The 20,853-nt window shown below is 44.6% G+C and overlaps 1 protein-coding gene and 1 long non-coding RNA gene across 2 annotated transcripts in view; one reads left to right on the top strand and one right to left on the bottom strand.

Annotated features, from left to right (window-relative positions):
- Positions 1 to 13,351, top strand: part of LOC146075806 (uncharacterized) — a 29,173-nt gene extending 15,822 nt beyond the window's left edge. The window contains exons 2-3 of the long non-coding RNA XR_014473634.1: positions 1,234 to 1,635; positions 13,031 to 13,351. This is a non-coding gene — a long non-coding RNA (uncharacterized LOC146075806). The remainder of the gene's footprint in view (positions 1 to 1,233; positions 1,636 to 13,030) is intronic.
- LOC146075803 (uncharacterized) overlaps positions 1 to 20,853 on the bottom strand; it is a 249,158-nt gene that overhangs the window by 195,659 nt on the left and 32,646 nt on the right. The window lies entirely within an intron of this gene.

The raw sequence follows: 20,853 nt of genomic DNA, 5'->3' as shown, positions 1-20,853 counted from the left end.
CTCCTGGACAGAAGAGTCCGGTTCCGGGGCCTTGGTCCTGGTTCCGGGGCTGGTCCGGGGTCCTGGGCTCCAGGGCTGATGTTTCCGGGGTCCAGGATCCGAAGTAGTCCAAAAGGGGTTCCTAAGGAAGGAAATCCTACTCACCTGGTCCCCGGTGACGACCTCGGCATCTTCTCTGGCAGACGCGCTGCTCCCGGCTGGTACCCGCTCACGGACTGGAGAGGCGCAGTTGATCTTCCGCGCCTTTCCTCCGAATGATTCTATTCCCCCCAGGAGCCGAGAAAGTAATTTGTTGAGTCACCGTTGAGCCCCTTTGGAACAAGAGTGCCCAAACGGGGAATCCACCACAGTCTTTTCTTGATATCTCTAGTTTTCCACCTTGATGTAATTTGTTGGATACCCCAAAAATTTACAATGTTGATTTCTTTCGACTCGTGAAAAATCACACATTTTAATGTTAAGGGTAAAGATTATAAGATTTGCAACTTTATAACATGCCATTCTAAGAACATTATTTATGTATTGGAATGCTCTTGTGGGATGTTTTATGTGGGGAGAACGTCCAGACAACTAAAAGTGCGAATGGCGAAACACGTCTACAATATAAGGAAGGGATTACAGACTCATACAGTGCCAGCACATTTCAAAACCCACCATGAGTCGAAAGAAATCACCATTGTAAATTTTTGGGGTATCCAACAAATTACATCAAGGTGGAAAACTAGAGATATCGAGAAAAGACTTGCACAAAATGAAATACGGTGGATTCCCCATTTGGGCACTCTTGTTCCAAAGGGGCTCAACGGTGACTTCGAGCTTACGCACTTTCTTGCGTTAATCTTTGTGTTTTAATGGTTTTTGAAAATTACACTTTTATTCTCTCTCCGTCTTTGCACTTTTTCTGGTTTGTATACTGGTTTGGGTGTGAGCGACCTGAATGACATGGATGCTGTGTAAGCATCGGTGTCCTCGGGGATGCATACACCCAGCCAGGGAATTATGATCTTTGTAAGCACTTTGTGGTTCATTTATATGTTTTTAATTAAACTCCTTTATAGATATTAAAAGTTATTCTATATACATTTTTATTCTGGATATATATTTATGTTTATATTTATATATTTATTAGAGATTAACCATATTGCTACCATTAAGAACCACAACCTGCACATGCACTTTAAATCGATGTAAATATGATATACATGATATTGATTCATTGCATTCTATACCTAGATTGTTTAGTGCGCTACATCAAGCACTTTTGAACTGGTGGAACGCAAAAACCCGGAACTTCTGGGTATTTGGAACGCACCGCCATCTTGGAAATCGTAATGCGCATGTGCAACCAGCGGCAGGTGCCGCGTATGGACGCAAATCATCAGGCTTATAAATACATGCCTGTGGACGGACCCTAGATATGCCATTGAAAAAGGCGACTACCGAAACGCGTTTGGCGCTAACTAGGACCTGTGGACCCCATAGCTGGACTGCCTGGATGTTCCTTTCTGTTTCCAGAGCCTGACCTTTCCGGAGGGTCAGTGAGCTGAATACCATCATCTCCAGGGATAGATCGGCGGCACCTGGTTCCAGTTTTGCCTTTGGGACACCACTTATGTTTTTACTTGTCTCCTATATGTGAGTGTATTTTAGATTAAAAGGTGTTTTTTATCAATTGATCTGCACTATCGCCTGCTTTCTCTTGATTTTCTATGTATCACACTCTGGAAGAAAGAGTTGCTGTTTTGCCAGAGGGATACCTTTGAATGCTCTATAATATACAGCTGGCTTGTGAGTGCACACCTGCATTTATATATCGCTTCATTTGCAAAACCTTCTGCCCTTAATTGTGGTGTGTTTTTTCTTGGCGATATGCTTGCTTCATGGGCTGCATAAAGCCAAGTCTCTTCATACAGATAACATACACGTCGACTTGAAAGCGGAGAAACTCCTTAAAGGGACAGTATTCTTTTATTGTGTGTGTTTTTCACATGGTGTTATTGGGGAGCGCTTTACTGACTGTGTACCTACTTTTCCTATTCTAGGAATATAAATGGTATACTTATACCAGTCCTGCTTGTTCCTATAATGCTTCCCTTGGAAGATAGTCGATCCCCATATGTTTCAGTTCAGAAATGGTGTCCAGTGTATTTCAAGGGTGTCCATAAACCTGACTGGGTGAGGTAGCTTGTGTTATTGTATTCCAGTTGGAAAGGTAGCTTGCCTTTTGGTTGTTATCACAGGAATAGACCGGTGGTGGTTACCCAAATGGTCGGATCCAAATTGGTCACATGGACTGGAGAGGGAGAGTAGGTATGGTGGAAGCTGGTCCAAGTCAGGTAAAATGTAGATGGTCCTGATAGCACTCCAGCCATCATTTTCTTTTTAGGGAAGAGGAACTGCATGGGTTTTCAAATATGGCGGGTGCTAGAATGAACACTATAATGGGATAGGAGGCGAAAGATAACCATTACATATGATTCTTAAGATAGATTGGGCGTATAGCATACGGATCACTGAGGTTAGTTGCGTAGTTGTATATCAAACGCTTTTTCAGCGTCTAGAGATAGGAGATATGAGGTTCGGGGGATGAGTTTAGCCAGTACGGAGCTGCCATAACCTTACAAATATTAGGTGAAAAGCGCCTTTCCCCAATAAAGCCCGTCTGGTCCGGATGGACTATAGCAGGGAGGAGGGGTTTCATTCTATCTGCCAGGAGTGTAGAGAAAAGCTTATAGTCGACATTTAGAAGTGATATCGGTCTATAAGAGCCGGGTAAGTGTGGGTCCCTGGTTTAGGTAATAATCTAATTATAGCATCTGTGAAATATTGAGGGGTAGAACAGGTTGAGAGGATTGCATTAAAGACCAATAGAAGGGGTTCCAATAATCTTAACAGAATTTTATAATATTCACCAGTAAATCCATCCTGACCAGGAGAATTCATCGGATTTAAGTGTTTAATAGCCGTTTCCAAGTCTTGTGAAGTGAAAGGTGCTGTAAGGGAAGGGATGGCCGCTTCAGGAACAGTGGGAGTCGTTATGGATTTCCCAAAAGATGTCTCACCTGAAGTGTCCCTGGGGGGGGTTGCGTGTAAATGTCAGAGTAAAAGGCATGTGACAGGGTGTAGACGTCTTTGCCACTGGAGGGTAGTAATCCAATGGAAGGCGCATCAGAGGAGCTCCAAAATAATAATGAAAAAATACTTCACAGTTCCCAAAGAGGAATAACAAATACAACGTATAGGCGGGGCTCCTAGCCGAGCAGCCGCATTATTATTTAAACTTTAGGTAGTATCACGTCCCTAGAACTAGAAATCTCGTGACCATAAGTATAGGGTGCGGAAAAATAGAAAGAGTATACATTTAAGACTTTATTGGTACGAAGTCATGAGTATTCAGGTATATACAAACGTATATACACACGAAAACATCCTGACAATGGTAAACCTTATAAAACATAAAAATATGTGAATCATGAATAAGCAATGAGGAGACCACTATTACATACGTCACCATTGGAGACCGTGGCAGTCTTAAGTAAGCAGTAGAGACGATACTTGTATAAGACCTAATATATAAGGTCCAATTAAAGTCCTTCTGAACATTAATGCAGGAGCAGTGCCCCACTGTGGGGACCCCGGGTAACACTCACCACTCGACGGCTTCAGGCTGAGCCAGGGGTGTGCGCGCTGCAGCGCAATGCCCACGGGTAACTCTCTCAGGTCAGTGGACCTGCAACAGGGATCAGTTCGGTACCTTAAGAGGCCGGCAACTGTCCCTTCCCCTGGCTTCCCTCGAAGCAGGGAAGCGGTGTAGCCCAAACAGAAACGCCAAAATAATAAATTCAAAGTAAATTGAAGAAAACTCTCTGGAGCTCCAGGAGTGTGCATCCTCTCCTGAGGGCACATTTTCTAAAACTGGCTAGGAAGGGGAAGTAGAAGGGAGGAGCCATTACACCCTGGTTGAAGAAATTTATGTGCCTGTCTCCTGTCGGATGACCTCTATTCCCCAATGTATTGATACCTCAGTATCCCATATGAATGATAGTTCAAATGCTGGTGTATAAAAATTGCTTCTGAGTACAGAAAAGATACAATAGTGGATGGCTTAAATCAAGATAATGGTGAGAGATAAAACAACAAGTGTGAAAAATAAATAGAATAGCTTAGCTTAGTGCATGAGATAAGGTGTTAGAAGTTGCCCGACATGTTTCGTCGCTTAGGACCTCAGGGGGTGGGGACAAACTGCTGGGAGCAGGTTTTTTATCTAGGGGCAGACTTACATCACTTCCTGTCAACAAATAATCTAATACGAACATATAAGCACAATTATAATGATATAAAAGAATGTTCCTCTACAATAGGGCGATTGTATATACAGTTACAAATTAAAATGTTTAAACTATTGGAGCAAATATCAAGATACATAATATAACTTATTAGTGTCTGGACTGCGGGAGAGTGGGACGCGACGTCACTTCCGCCCCACGTCTGCCATCCTGAAAGTTTATGTGTATCTGTGCGGAATCCGTCTGTATGTTGTTTATACACAGCGCTGGGAGACCTTGCTCTCAGTCGTCATCTCCTGTTACATCTCTCGTCAAATTCCTTTGCTTGCAACGCAGCACTTAGCCGCATTTCCTGCTTCCAGCGGCATCTTGTGGCTGCAGAGTAGAATAGCCAGCAGGAGGCAATTTACAGTCTTTGGTAGGTGTAGCTCCTGCGTCTCAGTAATTAGTGCGGAAGGGTATGGCAACCCTGCCGACAGGGTTAGGGGTTCGGTAGTGTGTGCGTCTACTGCACAAAGGGGGGTTGCGGTGCTCGCCACACTTTAAAGAATCAACTCCACGCCGACGTGGATAGTGGGGGTATGAAAAGGTCGGGAGGATGTATAATGCGTCCGCTCGTCGCGCTTTGGGCTGGGGTGGATAGTGGGGGTGTTTCCGTAACACATTCACACATCTGAGACAGTAATGATGACATGTGCTAACTGGTGACTTACTTACCACAACGAGTGACAGAGACGCTGACTACGCTAAGTTGCCGCAGGAAAACTATGCTAATTCTGACATGGATGCTCGAGGGAACACTACGCTATTTCTGACTGACTACGCCAACCGCGGGGGATGCTTGCGGGAACACTACGCCAAATCCGACAGATACTCTGACTACACTGGGCACGCGAACACTACACTGATTCTGATAGCGCTGCTAACTACGTAATGGGCGCCGTGATAATACACAAGTACCTTTAATTGATACATTTACTAGTCTTCATATTTATTACTTAGGTCGCCAGGTTCTAAATACTTTTTTGCAATACCTGTTCACCATATAGGTGGCCCACCACTGCCTTCCCAGGACCCGTGCAGACACCCCGCATCAATAAGGGGAGTAATCTATAAATAATAGAGCTAAGCGTATTTCCTCCTGTTTCATTTTTTTCCTGGCGCTGACACATACATACATACATATATATATACACATTATATACACATATACATACATATATATATATATATATATATATATATATATATATATATACACACACACATTCAGTTCAACTTCAAGAGCACACTAGGATACATAACTCAGAACAATGCCTGAACACTTTATATGTAACATAACAGAACCATAACATGACAACACATGAACGGTACACTTATCTGAGCGTTAGGGAGGGATCTCTGTGTCACCGGACTGGACTCAGAGAAAGGGGTTAGAACGGTAAGTTCTTACAAAAATCCCCTTTTCTCTTTCGTCCAGTCCGGTGACACAGCTTCACAATGGGACGTTCACGAGTCGGTCCTTTGGGAGGGTACGCTCAGACTAACAGTTCTCATCTCTGCCCGTCCAAATGAAGCGTCCTCCGACGCAAACTCATGAAATCTGTAAAATTTGGTAAAGGTATGAACAGAGGACCAGGTGGCAGCCTTACACAACTTCTCCGCCGTAGCCCCATGGCGCACCACCCAGGAGGAAGCAACCGACCTGGTGGTATGTGCATTTATCCGAGACGGAACTGGTCGACCTGCTTTACAGTAGGCAAAGGCAAGGGTAGATCTCAACCAGCGAGCGATGGTCTGCTTAGAAGCAGGCCACCCAACCTTATGCACATTATATAGCACCAAGAGTAAATCCGATTTTCGAATGTCCTTTACCCTCTCAATGTATATTCGCAAGGCGCGAACTACATCCAATTTCTTCAGTTTGTCCCTATTTTTAACCCCGTCTGGGGGAGAAAACACTGGAAGTACAATGTCTTGGTTTAAATGAAAAGATGACACTACCTTAGGTAGGAATTTTGGCACTGTTCGCATCACAGCCCTGTCATCATGAAAAATCAAAAACGGTGACTTGCAAGACAAGGCACCCAACTCAGACACTCATCTGGCTGATGCAATTGCCAACAAAAAAGTGAGCTTCCAGGTCACATACTTTAACTCCGCAGATCTTAGCGGTTCAAAAGGAGGATTCTGTAACATAGATAAGACCAAAGATAAGTCCCAAGGTGCCACCGGCTGCCTATAAGGTGGTTTAAGTCTAGCAACCCCTTGTAAAAAAGTTTGAATTTCAGGTAGCAAAGCTACTCTCTTTTGAAAGAAAATGGATAAGGCCGAAAGCTGCACCTTTAAGGATTGCAGACTAAGGCCTGATGAAAAACCATCCTGTAAAAAAATTTAAAAGTCTTGACAATTTGAATCTGGAAGTGTGAAGTTTCTGTCTCACACCATCTAATGTATATCTTCCAGACCCGATGGTAATTTGCCGCAGATACCGGCTTACGGGCCCTCAGCATGGTCAAGATGACCTCATCAGAAAACCCCTTTTTTCTTTAATAAGGAGGTTTCATAAGCCACGCCGTCAAATTGAGACGACCTGGGTCCTCGTGAAGAAACGGTCCCTGGCCTAACAGGTCCTGACGATGAGGAAGCCTCCAGGAATCCTTCGACAACCTCAGTACATCGGAGTACCATGACCTCCTGGGCAAGTCCGGTGCAATTACAATTGCCCGCACTCCCTGATTCTTTATTTTCTTCAACACCCTCGGTAACATGGGAAATGGAGGGAAAATGTACACCATCTGGAAGTACCACTGAACTGTCATGGCGTCCACTGCCCAAGCAGCGGGATCCCTCACACGCAAGCAGAATCTCTGAACCTGACAGTTCATTCTTGTCGCCATCAGGTCTATGTCTGGCAGACCCCATCGATTCACAATCTCCTGAAAAACCTCTTGATGGAGAGACCATTCTCCTTCCCGAAGAGACTCCCTGCTGAGAAAGTCTGCTTCCACATTCCTGACACCTGGAATAAATATCGCAGACAATGCCGGAATGTTGGTCTCTGCCCATCTGAAGATCTTGGAAACTTCCGCCATCGCCATCTTGCTGCGTGTCCCGCCTTGATGGTTCAAATAAGCCACTGTTGTTGCATTGTCCGATTGGATTCTCAGCAGGGAAACTTCTCAGAAAAACCTCCGCCTGGATCAATGCTTTCAAGACTGCCCTCAGCTCCAGAATGTTTATAGGCAGTTTGGACTCTTCCTTCGACCAAAGGCCCTGAAGTCTCAGGTGAAGAACTACTGCCCCCCAGACTGGCGTCGGTCCTTATGACCAGCCAATCACAGGGCCTGAGAGATCTCCCCAGCTGCAAATCTTCCACATCCGTCCACCATAGGAGGGACTCCCTGGACTCCGGTGACAGGGATAAAACTTCCTGCTTCATCCTCTTGGCATCTCCGGACCAACAGGATAGGATGTTCCATTGGAAAATCCTGGAACGGAATCTGGCGAACTGCAGTTTCGAAAGCTGCCACCATCTTTCCTAGCAACCTTACCCCCTGCCACACCGATGGTGCCGGTGCTTGCAGGTTCTCGAACACCATCAGCCGAATCTCCACCGCTTTGGATTCTGGGAGAAAAACCCTGTGAAGGTGCGTGTCTATGATCACCCCCAAAAATGTCAGGGTCTGCGTTGGTGTCAAATGGGACTTGGGCAGATTCAAAATCCAGCCCTGACTTTTCAAAAACTGTGTTGCCACCTCCAGGTGAATCTGTAACATCTCTGCCGACTCTGCTTTGAAGAGCAGATCGTCCAGGTAAGGGATAACAATTATTCCCTGCAGTCTGAGAGCTGCAGCCATGGTGGACATCACTTTGGTGAACACTCTTGGGGCCGTGGCAAGCTCAAACGTGAGTGCTTGGAACTGCCAATGTCTTCCCCCGATTGCAAACCGGAGTAAAGACTGGAAATCTTTGTGGATCGGGACATGGAGATAAGCATCCTGAATGTCCACTCCCCTGGCTCTATGCTCAACAGCACCGACCTCAGGGATTCCATGCGAAAGTGATCCACCCAAAGATGAACATTCAAAGATTTTAAATTTAGAATGGGTCTGAATGACCCGCCTGGTTTGGGAACTAAGAAAAGGATCGAATAAAAACCTTTTCTTCTCTCCTCTCGAGGGACTGGTATAACTACCCCCTTCTCGAGAGATAAGGCAGCTCCCAGAAGTGAAGATCTGAGAGACGTGGTCCTTGGTAAAGGAGTGGGGAGAAATCTGCGAGGGGGTGGACCCCTGAGATTTATTTGATATCCCTCTGAAACAATGGAAAGTACCCATGGATCTTCCGTGGCCACCCTCCAACTGTCCTGAAATTGCAGGAGGCGACCCCCTACTCTGATTCTACTCTGATTCTAGAACAGGGAGTCTCCGCCCCGTCATGCAGAGGGTTTGTCTTCCCCCTTGGTGGCATGTTTCTTAGTAAAGGCGCCAAACTTAGACGGTCTACCTCTGCCGGCTTGGAATCTTCCACGCCCTGACTGACCCCTCGAAAGTAAGGACGAAAGGACGGTTTAAAGACTCCGAATTTAGAGCCAGAGGATTTAGAGGTGGTGGGAAGAAAGTACTCTTACCCCCCGTAGCCTGCTTGATGATCTCATCCAATTCTGACCCAAAAATGTAAGCTGTTTTGATAAAAGCCTGAGGGCTGAAACGTCAACTTAACCATTGTCTGGCTATGAGTTGTTTGTTATTGAACCAGTCCCGAGTGACGCAGTCTTCTCCTATTATCTACATGGGACAGCATTGCCTGTACTTATACTGAAGGCACCGGGCAAAAAGTTTTCTTCTGGAGTTGAGTGCCAGCGTTTTTGCACAATTGTGTATATATATATATATATATACAAAGAAATAAGGAGAGCGAGCGCTCTATAGTGCATGAATCTGTATGATAAGTTTATTCAAGGTACGCACAGTTTTACAGGTGGCTTAAAATCACGTAGACAAAATCACGTACCAGACAATGCGGTACTAAACACCGCAGATATAAAGCATAGGCATGCTGTCTCAGCAGCCGGGTGTTGGAGAGGTTACACTCACATGGCAATCCGACTTAGCAGCAGCAGCGGTGAGACTCCACACGTCTGAGCGGCACGATATCTCCACAGGTAACTCTGACGCTAGGCCACGCTCCAACGCGTTTCGTATCCGACTTCGTCAGAGGGCTGTTGCCTCCGGAGTGCCATCATTTATTGGAGTTTATGTATTATTGTCGTTTGGGCACCGGGGCCAGGTGTTATCTTTGAAGAGTGCCGGCAGGATTGGATTTCTGTATAGTTACTGTGGTACATCAGTGTGCCACTGTGATATGTTGCAAGGCACCGGGACTGTTTTGATTACTTCTATTTACCTCAGTCATCACTACTATACATTATCTGCTCCTGACATTTGGATACTGCATGATGGAACCATCTGAGTTAGCGTCGACGCAGGACATGGCAGGATGTCGGAATGTGTCGATTCCTGCTGGAGTTACTTTCTCCTTTACTACAACGGAAATTGATAATATTTTATTTGAAGAAGACCCTGCATTAGCTCAGGCTGATCAAAGCATTGAGGAATTGCAGCGGCATCTGTTCAAACTGAGAAGACGTGAGACAGATTTCCATTTGCATGGAGCCTCTTTGTCTGATTATTTTAGAGCACACAAAATTCCCAGTGGATTCCGTATTCGGAATATCCCTACCATCGGGCGTAATAACCCCGAGTTTGTCCGTAAGTGGATTGGGATTTTAAACCGTGCATCACTGGACCTGATGGTCCTAGTGATTGAAGAATCCGGCAGGGAGCTTCAGATCACTAAAAATAAAATTGCTGCATTTCAAATTGAGCATCAAGAAATTCTTAATAATTCTGCCAATGCAGCCAACCTGGTAAAGTTGGAGCAGCAATGTGAAACCTACAAGAAAGACTTGCTCAAATTCAAAAGAAGTAAACGTCAGACTGTGGATACAGACTATGACGATAACAAGGTATATGGATGGCTCTCAGGAGAGCACCCTAACAAGCGCCAAGATGGCGGTTTCCGCCGGCGAAAACCCGGGCAGCAGAAATCCCGGAATAGACAACCGAATACAAATATGACTAGTGACAGTGACTTCGCTGTCTCAGAATCCGATGACGCTACTGACCAGCAAGGTGGCCCTTTAGGTCAAGGGGCATCTACTTCGAGACCGCGCGGAAGCGGCCGGCCACCTGCAGGGGCGGGCAAAACAGGCGAAGTGAGAAGAAATCCCTCACGCAAAGTGACGAACAAGAAGCCCTGATTTTTAACCTGTCCAATCGTACCTTGTCCCCTATTGAAATAAAAGTCATCTCTAAGGGACTTTCTTTTGTACCTACAAATTTTTTTGACCAATTTGACTGGCGCTGTGACCATCATAGGTTTATGAGGAAACTACGATTGAAGGAATTTTTTCAAGCAAAACCCCTTCAAGGTCCCAAAGGTATCTTTGATGAGTTCTTATCCAGTAACTCTAGCTCAAAATTCGATCCCATTTCACATAATCCGTCCATTAAGACATTTGGAAGATTGCTGGACGATTCAATGAGCAGATTCATGGCAGCTTCTGGTATAGTTTCAAAGAACTTGTCTACAGCTGAAGCGATGGCCCTCAAGCAGTTGTGCAGCTACGAGGATATCACAATTAGGCCCGCCGACAAAGGCGGAGCCATTGTGATTCAAAACATCGAAGATTACCGCTTGGAAATATATAATCAACTATCTGATCCAGCTGTATACCAGAAACTCCACATGAACCCTACTCAAAGATACCTCAAAGAATTAACTACTATTCTTTCTGCTACAGTTGCTGACGGCTTATTGCCCACCAAAGTCCGTGACAGGATACTGATGGCGGTCCCGGTGGTTCCTGTGCTATATACCCTCCCCAAATTACATAAAGATGCCAGGAAGCCACCGGGCCGTCCCATCATCTCTGCCAGAAATTCCTTATATCAACCTGTGTCACAGCTCCTAGATTTCATTTTGCAACCACTTTTGTGCTCCAAACAGTCTTTCCTCAAAGACACTACCAGCTTTTTGAAACTGCTTCTGGATATCCCTGAAGTCCCTCCTGGCACACTGATGTGCTGTTTAGACGTTTCCAGTCTTTATACCTCCATACCCCATGAAGGGGGGTTATCTGCAATGAAGTCATTTCTGGATCAACATCTGGACAGTTCCATCTTCAACCATCAACTATTTCTAAATCTACTCAGACTGACATTAGAGCGGAACTTCTTCTTATTTGATGGTAGTTTCTACCTGCAGCTACGGGGGTGCGCCATGGGATCGGCGGTAGCACCCTCGTATGCTAATATATATATGTTTGGTGAAGAAGACCATATGTTTTTGAACCGCCCTGAAGTCAGCAAATACATGCTCCTGTACACCCGCTACATTGATGATATTTTCATCTTGTGGACGGGTGGACAGGAGCTGTTTGAGTTGTTAATGTCTGAGGTGAATTCTCTTGTGTCCACCATTAAATTCACCTTTTCCTGTAGCTATACTACCGCTCAATTCCTGGATGTAGCAGTGTCCATCACTGATAAGTTGTGCACGGATGTGTACTACAAAGACGTGGGTAGGAATACATTCCTCCTATCGTCTAGTCACCATCCTCCTGCCCTCAAAAGAGGCTTGCCTCGATCTCAGATGATGAGAGTGGCACGGATAATCAGTGATCCTGCTCTATTGTCTGACAGACTTGATCATCTGGTGGATAAATTTCAAGCTAGAGGATATGATCCTAAACTCTTGAATGAGCAGAAACTACAGGTGATGTCGATGGTGCGATCTGACCTCCTGAGATCCAGGAACCGTGAATCAAGCAATTTGTTGCCCTGGACGAGTACCTATTCAGTAGCCAGCCCGGTTCTCCAATATGCATCTAAAGCCCTGTGGCCGATGGTCAAAAATGACCCTGATTTGCCAGGTCTTAAACTTACTCGTCCCTTAGCAGCGTTTAAAAGAGGTCGCAATCTACGCGACCGGTTAGTTAAAACTGACATCACGGGCATGAATACACCCAGGGCCCCTAATGTCTATAGCAAACCCCCTGGATGCTATAGCTGCTACAATTGCACTACGTGTAAATTTATAGTGCCTTGCAAAAAGTTTAAGCACCCCCACTGTGACAAGTACTATGACATCAGGCATGTGCTCACTTGTAGATCGGAGTATGTGGTATACATTTTGGTGTGCCCTTGTGGCTACCATTATGTGGGCCAGACTACCCAATCTTTTCGTACCAGAATGGCGTTGCACAGGTCTGCCATAGATCTGGCTCTAGCTGGCCGGACTGTGGACCAGCCTGTTGCACGCCATTTCAAACAAACTGGACACCCTCTGTCTAGTTTGAAATACTTTATGATCGATCAGATTAAAGAGTCTCCCTGTGGTGGTGATAGGGCTAAACGCCTGCTTATCACTGAATCACGGTGGATATTCAGGCTCAACACCATTGCCCCCAATGGGCTTAATGATAAAATTAGTTGGAATGCCATTACATAGGTCTTTCCGTTGTAGCTGATTATGTCCGTTTTTTCATGTATTTTTTCTATGTATTGTCCTTGGTATTTAGCGTTTATGTTGTTGTATGTGTCCTTAATTGTTTTACTGCATTTATTATATATGATTACAATGTATTGTACTCTGTTTTGTGTCCCCCCCCCCCTCAGATCAGCGCATTCAGGGATGTCAGCAGGCGGCACGGAGCTGCGGCAGTGATGTATAGAGCCAGTGTGAAGCGCAAGCACGTTGAGTTGCTTAGCAACGGCGACGCTTCAGGGCCCTGGTGTTGTGACGTCATCACTAGGACTCCCGGCCAGACCAGCGTGCGCCCCTGCAATGGACGCCGGGGAGAGGAGTGACCTCTATGAGCTAAGAGCGTATATATGTAAGTGCTGTTTCATGTTGTTTGTTGTATGTGTTCTGACGAAGGGGATCAAACCCCGAAAGCTTAACTGTAATACACTGAATTTCTTCTGCTGAATTGTTGCCTCCGGAGTGCCATCATTTATTGGAGTTTATGTATTATTGTCGTTTGGGCACCGGGGCCAGGTGTTATCTTTGAAGAGTGCCGGCAGGATTGGATATATATATATATATATATATATATATATATATATATACACAAACACAGGGGGCCCAGCACTCACTACAACAAACTAACTCACCTTAACATTCAAATAATCAATAAATAAATAATGGGGTTTTAGTTCATGAATTGATCAATGCATTTAAGCTTGCAGCCCATCGCCAAGGGACCCCATTTCACTGCACTGCATATATATATATAGTAAGCATAGGACTGGCACTTGGAACAATGGCGGTACAGCGGTGGAGGTGCCTTCCACAAGAGTAATATATGGACGAGTATCCAAATAGTTGTACTAAATGAAGACAGGAGGCGGCACTCTCACAAGTGATGAAAAATGTATTCAAATCATCAAAACAGGTAACATGTCAGCAAAAGTGGTGTCGACCAGTTTCGGAGCCGAAGCCCCTTCTTCAGGACAATCAAAAGCACTCTGCACAGTATTGCTTTTGATTGTTTTGCCACGTCAGTTGTCCTGAAGAAGGGGCTTCGGCTCCGAAACTGGTCGACACCACTTTTGCTGACATGTTACCTGTTTTGATGATTTGAATACTTTTTTCATCACTTGTGAGAGTGCCGCCTCCTGTCTTCATTTAGTACAACTATTTGGATACTCGTCCATATATATATAAATATATATATATATATATATATATATATATATACATACATATACACACACATATATACATACACACATGTATATATATATATATATATATATATATATATATATATATATATATATATATATATATATATATATATATATATATATTCCCAGCGTAGCCAGGCACTTCCTCCTATAGATACTGTGGTTTGGGTGCTCACACCATGAATTACATACAAGGTCCCAGCGTGGGTGCCGCACACCAAAGAAACTTCTTTAAGTCCGTATAAACAGGGTTTATTTCAGCAACGTTTCGATATCACCGCGATATCGTCATCAGGCTTAAACAACAAACATTAAAAATGCACATACCTTTATAAGAAACACCAGAGTGACTTCTCACACAGTGAGGGCTGGAGACCAGCCCCTCCGCGCAAACAGATGACGTCAGCAGCGTCAGGGTGATCATCCAGCGCTCGTGCACCCATCACCAAGGAAACAAGAGTAAACAAATGGACGCAGCCACGTCCTGGCAGGATCATGTCACAGAGCAGCTGTAAAAAAGAAAGCTTTGTATAAGTAACAATATAAATAGCACACAGTGCATAGCGCTATTATATAAACATGAGCCAAATGAGAGGAAAGACCTGCTAAAACCACTGCATACAAATAAAGACATATATGGAGCAGAACGCATACAAGGAAACTTAGTGGTTAAAAGAGATGGTATTGACCAGATCAAAAATAATGGCAATAATAAGGGGTGCCATGATCAAGAAAATCGCCTTCTTAAAGAAAAAGCATAGGGTTAGGGCAAATGAACTGGAGACAGTAATGGGGAATTTGGAGAATAAATATTTAAAATCCAATCTTGATGTAGACGAAGCGGCCTGGTTGCAAGCCCAAAAAGAATGGCTGGAGTACCTACAAGATATTACTTGTCGCAGATTGAGCTATGGGGCTCATCAGTGGTACTCCAGCGCAGACAGGGCAGGTAAATGGTTGGCAATACTGGCGAAACAAGATCACCCATCAAATATTATACCCCAAATTACACTAGAAACGGGCGAGACGATCTCAGAGACACCTAAGATTGCACAGGCCTTTGTGACTCACCTGGGTAAAGTGTATGAATCCCAAATCAATAAGGGGAGTGAAGCAATTGGGGAGTATTTGGAATCGATTGATATGCCTAGGCTTTCACGGGAACAGAGAGAATCTCTAGACGCCCCTATAGAGTTAGCTGAGATCATGGAGGCTATTAAATCCTTGCCCACCAATAAAGCCCCGGGTCTAGATGGCATCCCGGGTGAAGTTTATCAGCGCTATGTTAAAACAATGGGCCCACAATTGTTGGTCCTTTTTCGGGCAATGGAGGTAGAGGGGAACATCCCCCCCTCTATGTCGGAAGCCTCGATCGTTATGATCCCTAAGAGCGGGAAGGACCCTTCTCAGATTGATTCTTATCGGCCAATTTCTCTAATATCGTCAGACGCAAAGATCTACGCTAAGGTTTTGGTGAACCGGTTGAGTAAAGTAATTGAGAAGATTATACATCCTGATCAAACGGGATTCATGGCTGGGAAATCTACCATGATCAATCTGAGAAGGGTCTTCTCGTATATTCAAATAGCAAGGTGTAGGAAGGCAAGGGTGGCAGTGGCATCATTTGATGCAAATAAAGCCTTCGATTCCATTGAATGGGATTACTTGTGGGCGGTTTTGAGGACCTTTGGTTTTGGGAATCGGTTTATAGGGCGGATTTCACTACTATACAAGAATCCACATGCTAGATTATCGATAAATGGGTTTACATCCCCGCTGTTCCCTCTTTTTAGGGGGACCAGACAGGGATGTCCCCTCTCTCCCCTTCTGTTTGCAGTAGCGGTCGAACCCTTGGCCTGCATACTAAGAACGCAACTAGGAGGAGGTAGACATGGAGCAGGGTATGGCTTGAACATGGTGTCTTTATATGCCGATGATTTGCTAGTGGGAGTAGAGAACCCGGAGGAGGATATCCCTAGAATTATTGAGAGTATGAGGGAGTTTGGGTTATTCTCAGGTCTCACAATTAATTGGGGGAAATCCCACCTGTTGAATGTGGGGGAGAATGAGCTAGGAGGTTCAGTAGGCTCCCCTCTGCGTCCCACTGACAGGTTCAGATACCTGGGTGTGTGGGTCTCGGAGGTTCCGTTGGATTATATTCGGGACAATCTCGCGCCACTTATACAAGATATTAAGGTTAAATGTCGTTGCTGGTTAAAACTTCCCATATCCCAGATCGGCAGGGTAAATTTGATAAAGATGTCGATTCTGCCCAGGTTAATTTATGTATTTCAACAATCTCCAGTTTACATAAAAGATGATTATTTCAAAAAGATTAACGGTATCCTATCCTCTTTTATTTGGCATGAAAAGCGCCCTCGAATCAGGATGGATACTTTGTGCAGAGACAGGGATAGGGGTGGACTCGCGGTTCCGAACATTAGGGTATACTATATGGCTGCTCAGTTGGTCCATCTGTGTGCTTGGGTTCGGGACGGCGAAGCCACGGTGGAGATCGCCGCTTTAATTAGGTGTAGTGAACCTGATACGGGCCCACTTCAGTGGTTGCTATCGATGGATCTGCGAGGGCACCCTCCACCTATCTTGATGCAAGCAGTTAAAGTGTGGAGATGGGTGCATAACTTAATTAATTTTGAGGGTGTGGACCCCGACTCTTCTATATTTTTCTTGAATGAATTGACGGAATTAAAAAAGCAACAGGGTATGGCGATATGGGGGAAATATGAGGTGACAAGGATCGAGCAATTCTTCAGAAATGGCAATATTAAATCTTTTGAAGAAATTCGGGAGGAATATAATCTGCCCAGACATATGTTTTTTAGATTTCTTCAGGTCAGAAGCGCACTACAGCAGGTTGGGGACATATCTGTAAATGTTATAGAATCACCCTGCAAAAAATTCATTAAGCAATTGAGCGGTGGCGGGAAGAGATTGTCCAGAATATATGGCTTCCTGAGGTCATACACCCAGGTCGATGAATTGCAAGTCCTAAGGGACAAATGGGCCGCAGATCTCCAGCAGGGGATGGAGTTAGTCTGGGATAGGGCATTAGCAGTACCAGGGAGGGCTACTACATCTATCCGAATCCAGCAAGTGCAATTTAATATTCTCCATAGGAGCTACCTGACCCCGGTCAGATTAAAAAGAATTGCAGGAACCCATGACGATAGATGTCCCAAATGTAGGGTGGAAATAGGATCCTTTTGGCATCTATTATGGGATTGCAAGGTTATCAAGGAGTTTTGGAAGAGGGTGGAGAATATACTGGTGACTACGGGGGTCCCTCGAGGGGCACTAACTACGAGAAGTATGGTAATGGGTGTGTGGGAGCAGGATGACCCAAACGATGACTGGAAGGAATTGGTGGTTAATTTATCAGCAATAGCGAAAGTTGTAATTGCCAGGCAATGGATGGCCTCCTCGGGTCCGAATGTCACCGAATGGGTGAATCTGGTCAATAGCACTTGTGAGCATGAAAGATTTGTCTATGCCTCCAGAGGGGCCTTGGTTAAATATGGGAAAATTTGGGGAAGATGGAGAAAATCAAGGTTATTTAAAATAGATGCCCGGAATAATAATGAAAACTAAAATAGAAGTACAAGGGACATTTTTTATACTTTAGTTACTACATGTAGCACAGAGGGTGTATAGGGCATGGTCGGGAATAAATACCGACCAAATAAATGGGTCATAAATAGGGGAAAAGTGATAGGTAGGATTCCTATAAATTTCACAGGGAAAAGAATAAGAGATAGTGGTAATTCAACTGTGTCGACACGGTGTTTAGCTTAAATGAGGGGGGCAAGGGGGAGGGGGGGAGGTTTAATAGGTAAGACACCACTGGGTTTCACAAACAAACACAGTACGAAGAAGCAAGTCCTAACAGGTGTGATGCCCACACACCTTTTTGTACTTTGTGGGCCTGACTTGCGAGTAAGAATTGCACAGATTGCACTTTATTTTTAATTTACATATATATATTTTTTTTTTTTTTTTTTTTTCCTCCTGTTCCTTGAAACGGATATTGAACAAGGGCATAAGTCACCTAGTAATCTTAGTTTGAACCAGGTAATTATACTATATAAACGAAGAAGAAATTAAATAAAAAACTGGTCGGTAGGGGAAGGCTCGAGGGATCGCTCCAGATAATGAATTTACTATAAGATTTGATTCAACAGAATCTAATTAGGAAGAAAGGTCAAGGGTGAACGGGTAGGGCTAGAGAGGACAGACTATGTGTGTGGGGTATGTCTTGGGGGGCTGGGGGAGGGGGGGTTTTTGTATTATGTATTGTGATTTCTCTTTTTATGTTATTCGTAATATATTGCTGTATATACTGAAATGCGTTTATAACCATTTGTCGATATTGTGATGAACAACGTGAGACTTGTACGGCTTCTGTCAGCCAGTTTTTCTAAAAATATGAAATCAAAAAACAATAAATAAAGACTTAATTAAAAAAAAAAGACCTTCACCAGGCTTGTTGAAAACGACATCCTACGGTCACCTCTCAAGCCCAAATATGACAACTTGACCCAAGCCGAACGGGCAGCACTAAAGGCCCTGAAAAACGACCCCGACTTGGTGATTTGCCCAGCTGACAAGGGTGGGGCGGTGGTGGTACAAAACTGGTCTGACTACCATGCAGAGATACAACGTCAGTTGACTGACACTAAGACATACCAAATGGTACCCCAGAACCCCATTCCCGAGTTTAAAAGGAGAATTGACAAACTCCTTCTCGATGCCCTAAATAACAAATGGATCACCAAAGAAACTCACGAATACTTGACAGTAGACTTCCCGGTGTGTCCCATAATATACACCCTGCCGAAGATCCATAAGTCCCACTCTCACCCACCAGGCAGACCAATTATTTCTGCCAGACTCTCACTTCTACAGCCTCTAGCAATTTTTGTAGACAGCTTCCTGCAACCGATGGTCACCGCTGGCACTACGTATGTGAGAGATACCTCCGACTTTATTGAGAAACTCAAATCCATCAACTTCTCATCAAGCCCGATCTTACTAGCAACTATGGATGTGTGTTCACTCTACACGGTTATACCACACACTGATGGCCTGAGAGTATTGAGAAACAAGCTCGAGGCGAGACCAACACTGGATCCCCCCACCAATTTCTTGGTTGATTTGGCAGAAGTGATACTCAAGTGTAACCACTTCCTCTACCAGAAAAAGTATTACATACAGGTATCCGGGACCGCAATGGGTTCTAACCTGGCTCCGTCGTATGCCTGTTTGTATATGTCTGACTATGAGGACACCCACATCATGCCACACTATGGCCACCAGATCCTTTTCTACAAACGCTTCATCGACGATGTGTTCCTGATATGGTCTGACACCACAGAAGCATTCCACTTGATGGTGAACTCTCTGAATTTACTCAACAGCCCCATTAAGTTCACTCATCTTGTCGACAGCCAGTCCATCAATTTTCTTGATATTAACATCTGCATCAATGAAGGCACCCTCCAAACTAGCCTGTTCAGAAAATCTACTGACCGTAACACACTGCTATCAACCACAAGCCAGCACCCACCTGCTTTGAAGGAACACCTACCCATCTCCCAATACATGCGGGTTATCCGAAATAACTCCAACCGTGACACCATGGAAGTGCAACTTAAAGAAATGACCGACCGATTCACCCAACGAGGTTACTCAGCAACTACTCTAGGTCGGTGCCTTGGGAAGGCCAGGACCAATATGCTTTCTCCACGACCTAACACATCAACTACAAGTAAAAGCCCATCGAGGATGGTATTTGTGAACCAATATGACCACGTCTCCTCCAGTGTCCAGCGGAGTCTGAAGAAGCATTGGCCCATTATCTCGTCTGATAAAGCTCTTAAACTACAACAATTCGGTCCACCCATGATTGCCCACAAACGAGGACCCAATCTAAAACAACTTCTCATGCGCCCGATGTTGAGCCCCTCACCCGAGAGCAACTTGACCTGGCTCCACTCCAAACGCCCTGGATGCTTTCGCTGTACTGGATGTACAACCTGCAGCAGCATGACCCCCGGCTCTACTTTTCCGCACCCCCATTCCGGTAAGCCTATTAAGATCAAATACCGCCTCCACTGCCAGATGGACTTAATCATCTATTTGTTGAATTGCCCTTGTGGTTTGGCTTACGTAGGAATGACCACCAGAAAATTCCGAGAAAGGATGGCGAACCACAGGAATTCAATTCGCTCTGCCCTCGAGACTAAAAAAGCAGACTTGCCCATACCACGCCATTTCCTCGCAGCAGGCCACCAGAACTCAAACCTACGCTGTCGACTCATAGACTGGGTACCACCTTCACCTCGTGGTGGTGACAGGGGACTCCGACTGCGTAAACTTGAGAGCCGCTGGATTCATCGATTGGACACTATTGCACCCCGTGGACTTAATGAGAACAATCCCTTGTCGATTTTTCTAAGACAATCATGATAATTCCTATTTTCTAAAAATATATGTTTACTATACTCCTATATGTTCTCCTTTGTTTTCACCTCCTTATATGTTTCTATTTTATTATAGTATTTATAATTCTATATGTATACTCCTCCATTCGTGTATGATCAATTTCTCTAATTTTCTGAGCTGTTTCACTTTGTTCTGCTATATACAGTAATGTACACATCTGGCTACTTCCAATTTTTTCAATGACCGAGTTCGTCTCCTTAGAATGTAATTGATAATGTCTGAATATG

This window comes from Crinia signifera, chromosome 4 (assembly GCF_055691185.1).
Source record: "Crinia signifera chromosome 4, ASM5569118v1, whole genome shotgun sequence".
NCBI classification, from domain to species: Eukaryota; Metazoa; Chordata; class Amphibia; order Anura; family Myobatrachidae; genus Crinia; species Crinia signifera.
The sequence above is the reverse complement of the archived record's forward strand: the minus strand, read 5'-3'. Positions and strand labels throughout refer to the sequence as shown.